Here is a 9,939-nt window from a genome sequence, read left to right on the forward strand (position 1 = left end):
AAGAATAGATTTTTAGAATATCAACAAGTTAAATCTATAGTAAAAAGGAAATTCAAGTCTACTCAAATCAAATTACAAATACCACCAAGGGTGGCAGAATTCCTTAATCTCAAAACCCCCAAATTACTGTCTAAAATATACAGGACACTTTCTAAAATGGATGATTCAATATCCCTTCCTATTGCAAAATGGGAGGCAGATTTATCAATCAGCTGGAACCACAATTTCTGGTCTAAGACATGCTTAAAAACCTTTGAACTGATTAGAAGTCCCAATTTACAATTAATACAATACAAAATCCTGCATAGAGTGCACTATACAGGGCATCGGATGTTCAGGATGGGTTTTACATCTTCTAACAACTGCTCACACTGTCAAGGGGATACACCTGACAATTACATCCATGCTCTTTGGTTCTGTCCACCTGTTCAGATGTTTTGGCGCAGGATTTGTGAGGACTTATCAAAGTGTCTGAAATGTATCATTCCAGCCTCTCCTTCAGTCTGCTTGTTGGGTGACTTAGATGGTGTCACTACCGAGATTAACACAACCCACATGGCTTTCACTGCTTTATGCATTGCTAAGAAGACTGTCCTCATGAACTGGAAAAATAAAAATAACCTTAATATCAACCAATATAGAGAGAGTTTGCTGGACCATATTAGTCTTGATACAGCTTCTGCCGCCACATTAGACCAATCTCTCTGGGCTCCTTTGATCAGCTCCATCACCTAGTGGCGGTGGGGGGTCGCAGGTTTGTCCCGCTTCGGTCTTTGTTGTTGGTGTGGGGGGGGGCCTATGGGCTTGGGGTGTCTGGGGGTTCCCTGGGGGGGGGGGGGGGGGGGGGGGGGGTTTCTGGGGGGGTTCGGCGCTGGGACTGCGGTCCTGGCCTGGATGGGGCTTTGGTGGCTCTTGGGTGGCGTCTTTCTGGTGGCTGCATGCAGCGCTGCTGGGGTAGCCTGTGCCGGCGGACGTAGGGTACCAGCCTGGCGGCCGTGCTGCTCCTGGGTGGGTCCGGGGCGGGCTTGGGGTTCTGGGGGCGCTCTGCCTTCGGGCTGGGGTTCCGGCTGGGCTGGGGGGGCTTGGGTCCTGGTGGGTGGGTCGCCGGGGTGTGGGCTGGCGCGTGCACTGGGGCCCGGCCCCGGCGCGGGGACCTTCGGCGCATTGGAGGGGCTGGGGGCCTCTTTAGCTGGTGGGGAGGTTGTTACCATCTGCCCGCAGGTGGTCCCTGCCTTAGGGGTATCCACTCTGCGGGGGTGGGGGGGAATCCAATAGAGTAGGAGAATGGACCAAACCTGGGTGTCTGTTGTCTTATGTAGTCTGGGAGTTGACTGAATGGTGGGGTGGGTGTAGTTTTTCCCTCTGTGGTGGGGTCTGGTTGGCTGCCCCGGGCTCTGTGGTGCCCGGTGGTGCCGCTGCTCTGGGCCCCCGGACTGGATGGGCCTCGGCTCTCCCGCCCTGGGTGGATTTCGGGGAACGGGGGTGCTTATGGGGGTCAGCGGGGGGGCTGGCTCCAGAGGGGGGGTACTTTGCCCCCCCCGATCCTTTCCTCCCCATCCCTAAATGCTTCCCTCCTCCCGCTCCGTCACCCCAACACACATATAGGGCTTTGAGGTGCAGGTGCGTCGCTGGGATGCAGGGGATTCCTCCTCTGTCCCCCCGTGGCCACCTGTGTCTCAATCACACATCACAACTTAGACACTCTCATTACTTACTCTCTCATGACACATACATTTAGGGCCTTGGGGGTGGGCACAAGGAATGGCGTCCAGAGGTCGGTCTGTTCATTCAGCCTTACCTCTGGTGCCAGTGCCCACTTCTCAATTTTAAGTTGCATATAGACATTGAGGGTTCTGGGGAGGGGCCGAGCTGACACCAGCTGCTGATTGGCAGAGGGTGGTTAGCACCATGCCCTTCCCCTGTTTTAAAGCACTTTAGAACAACACGCACCAACACCACATATGAGCGGGCGGAGGGAAGCATGGGGTCTTTTCACACCCCCGTTCTCTGTTCACCATCTGGGGCCGGGGGCTGGGAGGAGCTGGCCGTCCGGTCGGGGTCTGGGCTGGTGGGCTTCTCGGCTGCTGTGGGGTCCGGGGTGGTCTTCTTGTCCCCATGCCAGAGGAAAAAAGGGATCCATCTCCGAGGTCTGGTGGCGGATTGCCCCTCTGGGGGCGGTGGTGCCTAGATCTCGGAGTATAGAGTATATATGGGGAGTGTGAGTGTGTGTACGGCGTTCATTTCTGTGTCTTCATGTTGGGCGAATGGGTGAATATTTGTTTATGTGTGCATGAGGGTGGGAACGTATGCTTGTGTATGTGTGTGCCTGTCTGTCTATACGTATGTGTCAGGTTGGGTCTTAGACTCCACCTGAAATAACATCTCAGGCTCTATTACCCCCCGCCACACTCCCTGCTGGTGGATGAGGCCCCCGGCCGCCGATGCGTTGGTGGCTCTCGATGTCTGGGGCTGGATGCTCTGGTGTGTGCTGGCTCACTCTCGGCGGTTGCCTGCCGGGGCCTGGCCCTTCCGGCTCTGTCGGGGCCCTGGCTGGGGGGTGGGGGGTCCCTTGGATCTCTGGGCCCGGGGTCCGGTCTGCCCTGGTGTGGCCGGCCGCCGGCGGGGCCTGCGTGCTCGTCGCCACGGCCCCCTGGGGCTCCTGTGATGTGGCTGCCGGATGGCCCCCCTCCGGAGCGCTCCTCTGCCCTTTTCTCGGTGGGGGCTGCAATTGTCCCTGCGTTGGTCCTCCTGGGGTTCCCGTGCCCTGGGGGGCCTCTGGATATCTGGGGCCCGGGTCTCCCCCGTGTCGACTTCATGTCCTGGGTGGGCGGGGCTGTGGCTCCCCACACACACTACTAGACAATTACTTGGAGAAACCTTAGGAACACCAGCGCGCTGACACACAGGTGTGCACACAGGTGCTCACGGACACGTGCTCACGGACACACACTGTCTTGATCGGCTGTTGTTTCTGGGCATGGGTTGTAAGGCTGGTTGTGTGTGCTGTTCAACAACATTTAACGTTTGATGGTCGTTGTGATTAGTACAGATGTTGTATGTTGTCTTTCTCTTTTCAACAGACATGGAAGCAGATTATCTGTTTTGTTTTTTTCTTGGTTTTTTTGTTTTTTTTTTGTTTTTCTTTTGTTTTTTTTTTTTTTTTCTGTTTTCTTTCCATTCCTCTCTCTCCCTCTCTCTCTCTTCCCTCCTTCTCCTTTGTCCCCCCCCCCTCCCTCTCCTTCTTTTGAGGAAGTAAATAAAAATATAAAATAAAATAAAAAATAAATAAATAAATAATAATTTAAAAAAAAAAAAAAAAAAAAAAAAAATAGATACAGTCCCCTGCAGAGGGGGGGTGGAGGAGGGAATATAAAAAAAAAAAAAAAAAAAAAAAAAAAAGACTTTACAGATAATGACATGTTCGTTATAATAGTAACCATTTACCATGTTGCCCAGTTAGTACAGTACTGTGACAAAACCAGTTGCCTTCAGAAACTGGTATTTGGGCTGACTGGACAAAACCAGAAATTTACATTAAACTGAAACAAAGGTATGCCAAGTTGCTATGAGTAAGCTTTGCTCAGACTTGTCTATGGAAAAGAAAATCAGCTAAATTGCTTCTCATTTTCTTGTTTGAAAGTTGTATATTTCGTGAAACTAATTGTGTTGTATATACAGTGACACAAAATATGTTCTTTTAAACAATGGCTCCATTTATGTTTTGTTACAGGACTGGGTATCATTTCTTCTTAGTGTTCTTGTAAATTTTCAGCATCATTAACTTTGTGCTGCTTCATAACAGCAGAGCTGCATATGGATTACTTATCTCTACCCATATTCCCGGGTGTCCTTACCTAGTTAGCCAAATTACAGCAGTACAGTTCTTGAACCTGAAACCTTTAGGTCACCAGTCTAGGTTGTTAACCACAACAGACAGGAAAGCTGCTCATCTCTCCTAAGCATATTAGCTGTTTGTTTCCAACTACAACCACAATGCATACCTCAGGGTCTGGAGTATCCAGTGGCAGTATCCAGGATGTCTCTGGTAACACACAACATGACAACGCTCTGGCAGTGGTCTGTGTTGTGCTCCTGGGTTGGGCAGGTCCGTGTTCCAGGCCTGTGAACGTTGTGGAAATCTGCTAGACTTGGTGGGTTGCTCCTCCGGGGTTCTCCCACAGCTTGCTGATGGACCAGGATGACCTTGTTTGTGTTGGAAGTGTCCAACCTGGAGGTTTACAATCAGCCAATACATCATTCTTCAAATGTGAGTCACTTCAGTGCATAATATACCTTCTACAGAAAGTAGGGGAAAAGGCACCAAGGTAAGTCTCCAGTGAAAAGCGACTCACAGGAAATGCAATGACTTTTTCCCTCTTGAAATGAACGGAGTGACACCAAATTAAAAGACATTTGTAAATCTATACATATTAACCAGTTAATTTAAACAATCAGACTTGATTTCATTTAAAAGTATAATCATTTGAGGAAATTAAAAATAAAAAAACAAATAATTTGATGTGAATGGGAAATTGAATAAGATTTACACAAGCATATTTTATGACTTGTCATACTGATTATATTGCAAAAAAAATAAATCAAAAATTATAACCCTATTTAGGAATAACTGAAAACCTTTCCATTAGGACTCGTAGCTAAAAGTCACTCCCTAAGCACTTTCAAGGAAGGAAACTAGCATGATCATATTAATACCGCAGAAGACCATAAATCTGAAACTTTAGCCTTTGACTTTTCTAGCCCGGGAAATGCTTTTTTAAATCTGGGAGATGTGTTGAAATGTAACACAAAAACCTTTGGGTATCATCTATCATGTCTAACAATAAGCAAACCCATCCTGTGGATTTTTCAAACAGCTTTACAGCAGTCAAATCGTTTATTATGGAGTTGGAAAGCTTTATTTATAACGCACTTACTGATCTAAAGAAGAATTGTGTATTTCAGGCTCTCATTAGTGCTTCAGGACAGGAAGTTTGGCTTTTCTCTTTTCATTGTATTCAGTTTCCCAGCAGTGGCACTTCATAAGAAAATTTTACTTCAGACTCTCATCTAGTTTGTTTTGACTAAAACTGCCATTTTGAGTCATATCAGGCTGGGCGGTGTGCTTAGATTCCACCAGTGACTTTCTGCTTAATAGTGAACTCACTCTTCAATCATGATAAAAAAAAAAAGTTATTCCTGTTTTTAAAAGGAAAACAACCTGGGGAGAAACTGACTTCTTCCTGCCTTAGTGTGCCCAAAACCTAAAGCCTTGATTATTTAAGATGGTTGCATCAGTATTTTGCATATAAATTGAGCAACATAATGTTGCAAGATGGGAAAGGTATATTTTGTTATTTTTAAATTATGAAGGTTCCTCGTTTATCGTCTGGGAGAGGCTGTGTTGTAATACAAGGATCTTTTTTTTAAAAAAAAAAAATTATATACATTGCATCAACATGTAAAACTGTGAATGAAAGTGTCTGCTTTCTTCTGAAGTTTTATTTTCCACATTTGGTAATTGTCATTTTACTGCTTTTTCACAAATAAGATTATCTTACAAAACAATACAAGAACGTGTTAAAACTGGGCTTTATTTCAGATCAACCCTTAGCCGGGCTTCTAGAATACTAGAAAGAGGAGCACTTTTTTAAGTGACATTAAATGGGGTAAGATAGAAACTAGCGTTCAAGGGGTGAACCGGAGCAATCCTTGTATAGTGGTGCAGCCCTACATGTTTAGAAGTTGTGGACAGGGCCACAGTCCATTGAGATAAATACACACTGAGAGCAGTGGAAGTGACTTTACACACGCCAAGTGGGCAACTTCAGTAAGCATAATTAAAGACCGGGAAGCCTCTGACTGATGTTTCAGCTGAAATGGTCTACCTCGACAAACAATGCATTATCCTTGGCGTCCGGCCATCCTGAAGTCAAAGAGTTAGCTATTATGATACAGTAAACAGGCTTTATTAAAGAAAACTGAACCATGCAATGGTAGAAAAGCTCCTTCGATGCAGTTGCCCTCGCTAAATGTACATTGCTGTGGATAATAATAATATGCAACACCTATGCAGTAGTTAAATGCATCTGGAACTTTAATTTAATCCTAAGAAGTACAGCTATACCCTTAGGCAAGGTGGATAAACCAAAGGCTTCAATAAATTAGTCATATTTCCTATACTTGGTTTTGTGCTAAGATATACTTCCGATCCCTTATTCCTAATTAGTCACTTTTCACTTTGATTCTATGTGATCATAAACCTTGAGGATATATATACAGATTTAATATATGGGGTTATTTAAAGGGCAGCACATTCTACTTCTGTGACTGTCGAGATAAGTAACCGGAGTTTGCATAAATATGCTATTGGTTATGTTTCGTTTTTTGGTACTTTCATGGGCATTTCTACTTCTGGAATTTCTGGCAGGATGAGTAACAAAACAGATATTCAACTATACAGCTATATCACATATTTATCCATTTTTCCTTTCTTCTTTACAATAAAAGCTCATAATGTCCTCTTTAATAATGTGGGCCCTGTCACCCGGTGTGGAGACCGTGGTCACAAGCAAATGAAGTTCTCAGGCAAGGCCAGGTACTGTACTGACAAACAGCTCAAATGAGCTTTCTCCAAAAGCTGCCTTACGTGTAAGCAGGGATTGTTAGTGAAAACCATATGGGATGTGGGATTTCAGGATAAGATGATGCAGTGTCCTCTTTGTCTTTCTGCTGTGTTTTTCAAAGGTGACGTTATAGATTTCTGCTTCATTAATATTTCTTTCTTCGATCAAGTGTACATGCTTTATATTTTGCAACAATGTGGCTTTGAATGTGCTGTACCTGTTACAATATTTTTGCTGTCAGGAAGATATTTTCCCCAGGATGCTCATTTAAAAACAGGTGTTGCTCATTACAAGAGTATCTAGGAATCAATTTCATACTTGTTTATATGACATAAGTGAAGAACACAGCACGAAATACATTTGCAATGAGTTTAATATGGATTTTGTTCTTAAAATAATAAAGCCATCATAAAAAAGCTTATTTAAAAATAAAACAATGAGAATAGCACACAACAACGTCCTCATGGTGACTCCACAGTCTGGTTAGTGTGCAAAAGACACTGACACAGTCTGAACTTCTGCTCCATGTGTTTCATGGCCATGCTAACAATAATCTCCAGCCGCCTGCACTGTGTTGGAAATGTGTCTACTGGCGGTTTTTTTGGCAGCTTTATGGTTTTGTCTGGTCATCGCTCTCCGAGGAACTCAGGGGTTATAGCCTGCACATCTAACTCCCTGCTTGGGTGGGAACAGCTCGCAGGGCAAAACAAAGAGTATGACTACCGCCCAGCTGAGGCCAACAGCAAAATCCTGGGTTCTCACGGTATACATGTGACGCAGAATCAAAAGGCGTAACGTTACCAGGTGACACTTCCTGTTAGGCCATCCAAATCCACGAAGGCTTTGATGGGCCTTCATTTGACGGTTCTCCCATCTATCTCATCCCGCTCAGGGCTCTGTCAGGGAAAACAGGCAAACCGAGTGTCATGAATAACAGTCAGGCCTGTTGATTTATCGAAAGTGAAAGTGGTTAGAGAAACTGCATGGAACCGTACATAAGCAAAATAACAAATGTGGCTTTTTAATGAGTCCATTCAGATTCAAATTATGTGAGGACAGCAATACTTAGCCACGATCTTCTGATGATCTTCTTCTTGGACACAATCTCATTTATTATTCAGATTTTGCACAAGTTCCCTTCCCTCAAGATTGTTGCTTTGTCTGGCAATAATGTGTTTTTATATAAAATACGTTTTTTACCTGCTTTGTTATGTAATTTTTGTCCTTTCCAAAACAAAACAGGGAGAGGCTGCACGCTGACAATGGCTGGGTGGTAATGACTCATGGACTGAGAGATTGCGGAAGCGTATCGCACTGACATGATATCCGAATAGCCAGTTCACGCTGGCTATGCCCTTAAACTACAACATCATCATAAAGGACTTCAAAGTGTCAGCTTCCTGAGTCTAAAGTTTTAAATTACACTTGCTTGCAAACCTTGTTTTGGTCGTGGCTATCCAGGTTTCCTGACATTATTTTTGATCTTCCCTCTTTATTCAGCAAAAACCCACAACAAGTCATTCACCTGCCAAATACACAGATTATCACACTTCGTCATTCTTTGGCAGTATAGTACATCTAGCAAGCGCTTACATTTATTACGCACCTATAAATAAACACATAGGGGTGCACGACTTACGTACCTTTACGTTTGTCTGCAGGTTTTTTTGTGTGTCCAGTTTTCTCTGGGTACTCCTGCTTCCTCCCATAATAGAAAAAACACAAAGTTAAGATGAGCATTAGGATGCTTGTTGAAATTGCATGCACAGCTGTCAGAAATAAAATGGACTGAAGGATTAAAATAGCATCGATGCAAACATACACATTGATTTCAATACCACAGTGAATGTGCAGTATAAGTGAACTGAACTTTGTGACATTGAATCAGGCTGCAAGGCATCTGTACCTTTTTCCAGATGGTTGTGGATTCAACTCCTGTGAGCAACAGAGTAATTTTATTACCCTTGGGCCTTTGAGCAATGTCCTTAACATCAACCCCTTCTGGGACCCTATCTGACCCTGTTATCTCTAAAACCAAACTTTCCCTATTTGCACGTTGCTTTACACAAAGGCATCTGCAAAATGATAGGATGTGCATTTACTTTTATTACAGGTTAATAACTCGCATTCACGACCATCCATGCAATCATTCTTGGCAATATAACGTCTCAAATTAAGAACTTCATTGTATTATGTTGTGTTGTACTATTGCATTGTATTATTTTATGACAGATTGAGAGGGAAAAGTCCATCAGTGTTATCTCACACGTGTTAGAATTCATATTTGGGCACAGATCTTGAGTTCATAGACATGAATAAATCGTCCAGTTCAATTCCATTCATTTTCATAGTGCGCTTCATATGTACATTGGTCCGCATCACTAAAATGCTTTGCACACTAATTACGCCAGTTTGGAAAACGCGTGGTTCTAAACCATAAGAATCATATACTGCAGCAGTGTTGTGTAAAATGGCTAGAAATTTCACTTGTCCTTTGACTCTATATTTTTAAAACAATACAATATAAAAATGATGCAATAATTAGCCCATCATCAACTCGGCTTGCATCGTCACCTGAAGAATAACAAGTATGAATTATATTTTAATACAGTGATATGTGTTTCTCCTGGTCGGACAGTGTATGACACATTTTTATCAGGCAGCTGAACCTGTATTGTTGTATGTCATGCTGTAAAGGAAAACAGTCGCGATTGTTATAATCTGATTGGCTCTCTCTCCGAAGTAAGCTAACTACACTGCCCACCCTCTGTTCATATGAATGCCCTGCCGTCTCTTCCTTCCATTGAGAAGAAAATAGAATCGCGGGCTCATGGCTTCTAATGATTACCGCGGTTACGCTCAGGATCCTTCCGAAATGGAACACGGTCAGGCTCGTTTACATCCCATTCAGAGCGCGAGAGCGACCTGCAGACCGCTTGTTCTGGGAACGCTGGTTGTTATGGGAGTGCTTCAGGTTGCATCGAGTGTCGCGATTTTGTTACACCTAACAGGTTACCTACATGAGGTGAGATGTTCTTTTTTATTACAGAAAGAGATATGTCGAGACTTTTTTTTTCTTTTTAAAAAAGCATTTCCGCACTTTATCATTTTCTCGGTATGAAACCTGAAATCGAGATATTTTATTAAAATGTCTCCGAATATTTCTTATTTCGGAAACTGTGATTTTGGACTTCGTTATTCGTCCGGAACATTAATTTGCTTGTTAATTATTCATGTATTTTGCTCTTATTTGAAAATCACGAAGAATTCTGGGGTCAGGTCAAGTCAGGTCAAATCTAACGGGAGAACCTGTGTT

The sequence above is a fragment of the Paramormyrops kingsleyae genome, chromosome 1 (assembly GCF_048594095.1).
Source record: "Paramormyrops kingsleyae isolate MSU_618 chromosome 1, PKINGS_0.4, whole genome shotgun sequence".
In the NCBI taxonomy this organism is placed as follows: domain Eukaryota; kingdom Metazoa; phylum Chordata; class Actinopteri; order Osteoglossiformes; family Mormyridae; genus Paramormyrops; species Paramormyrops kingsleyae.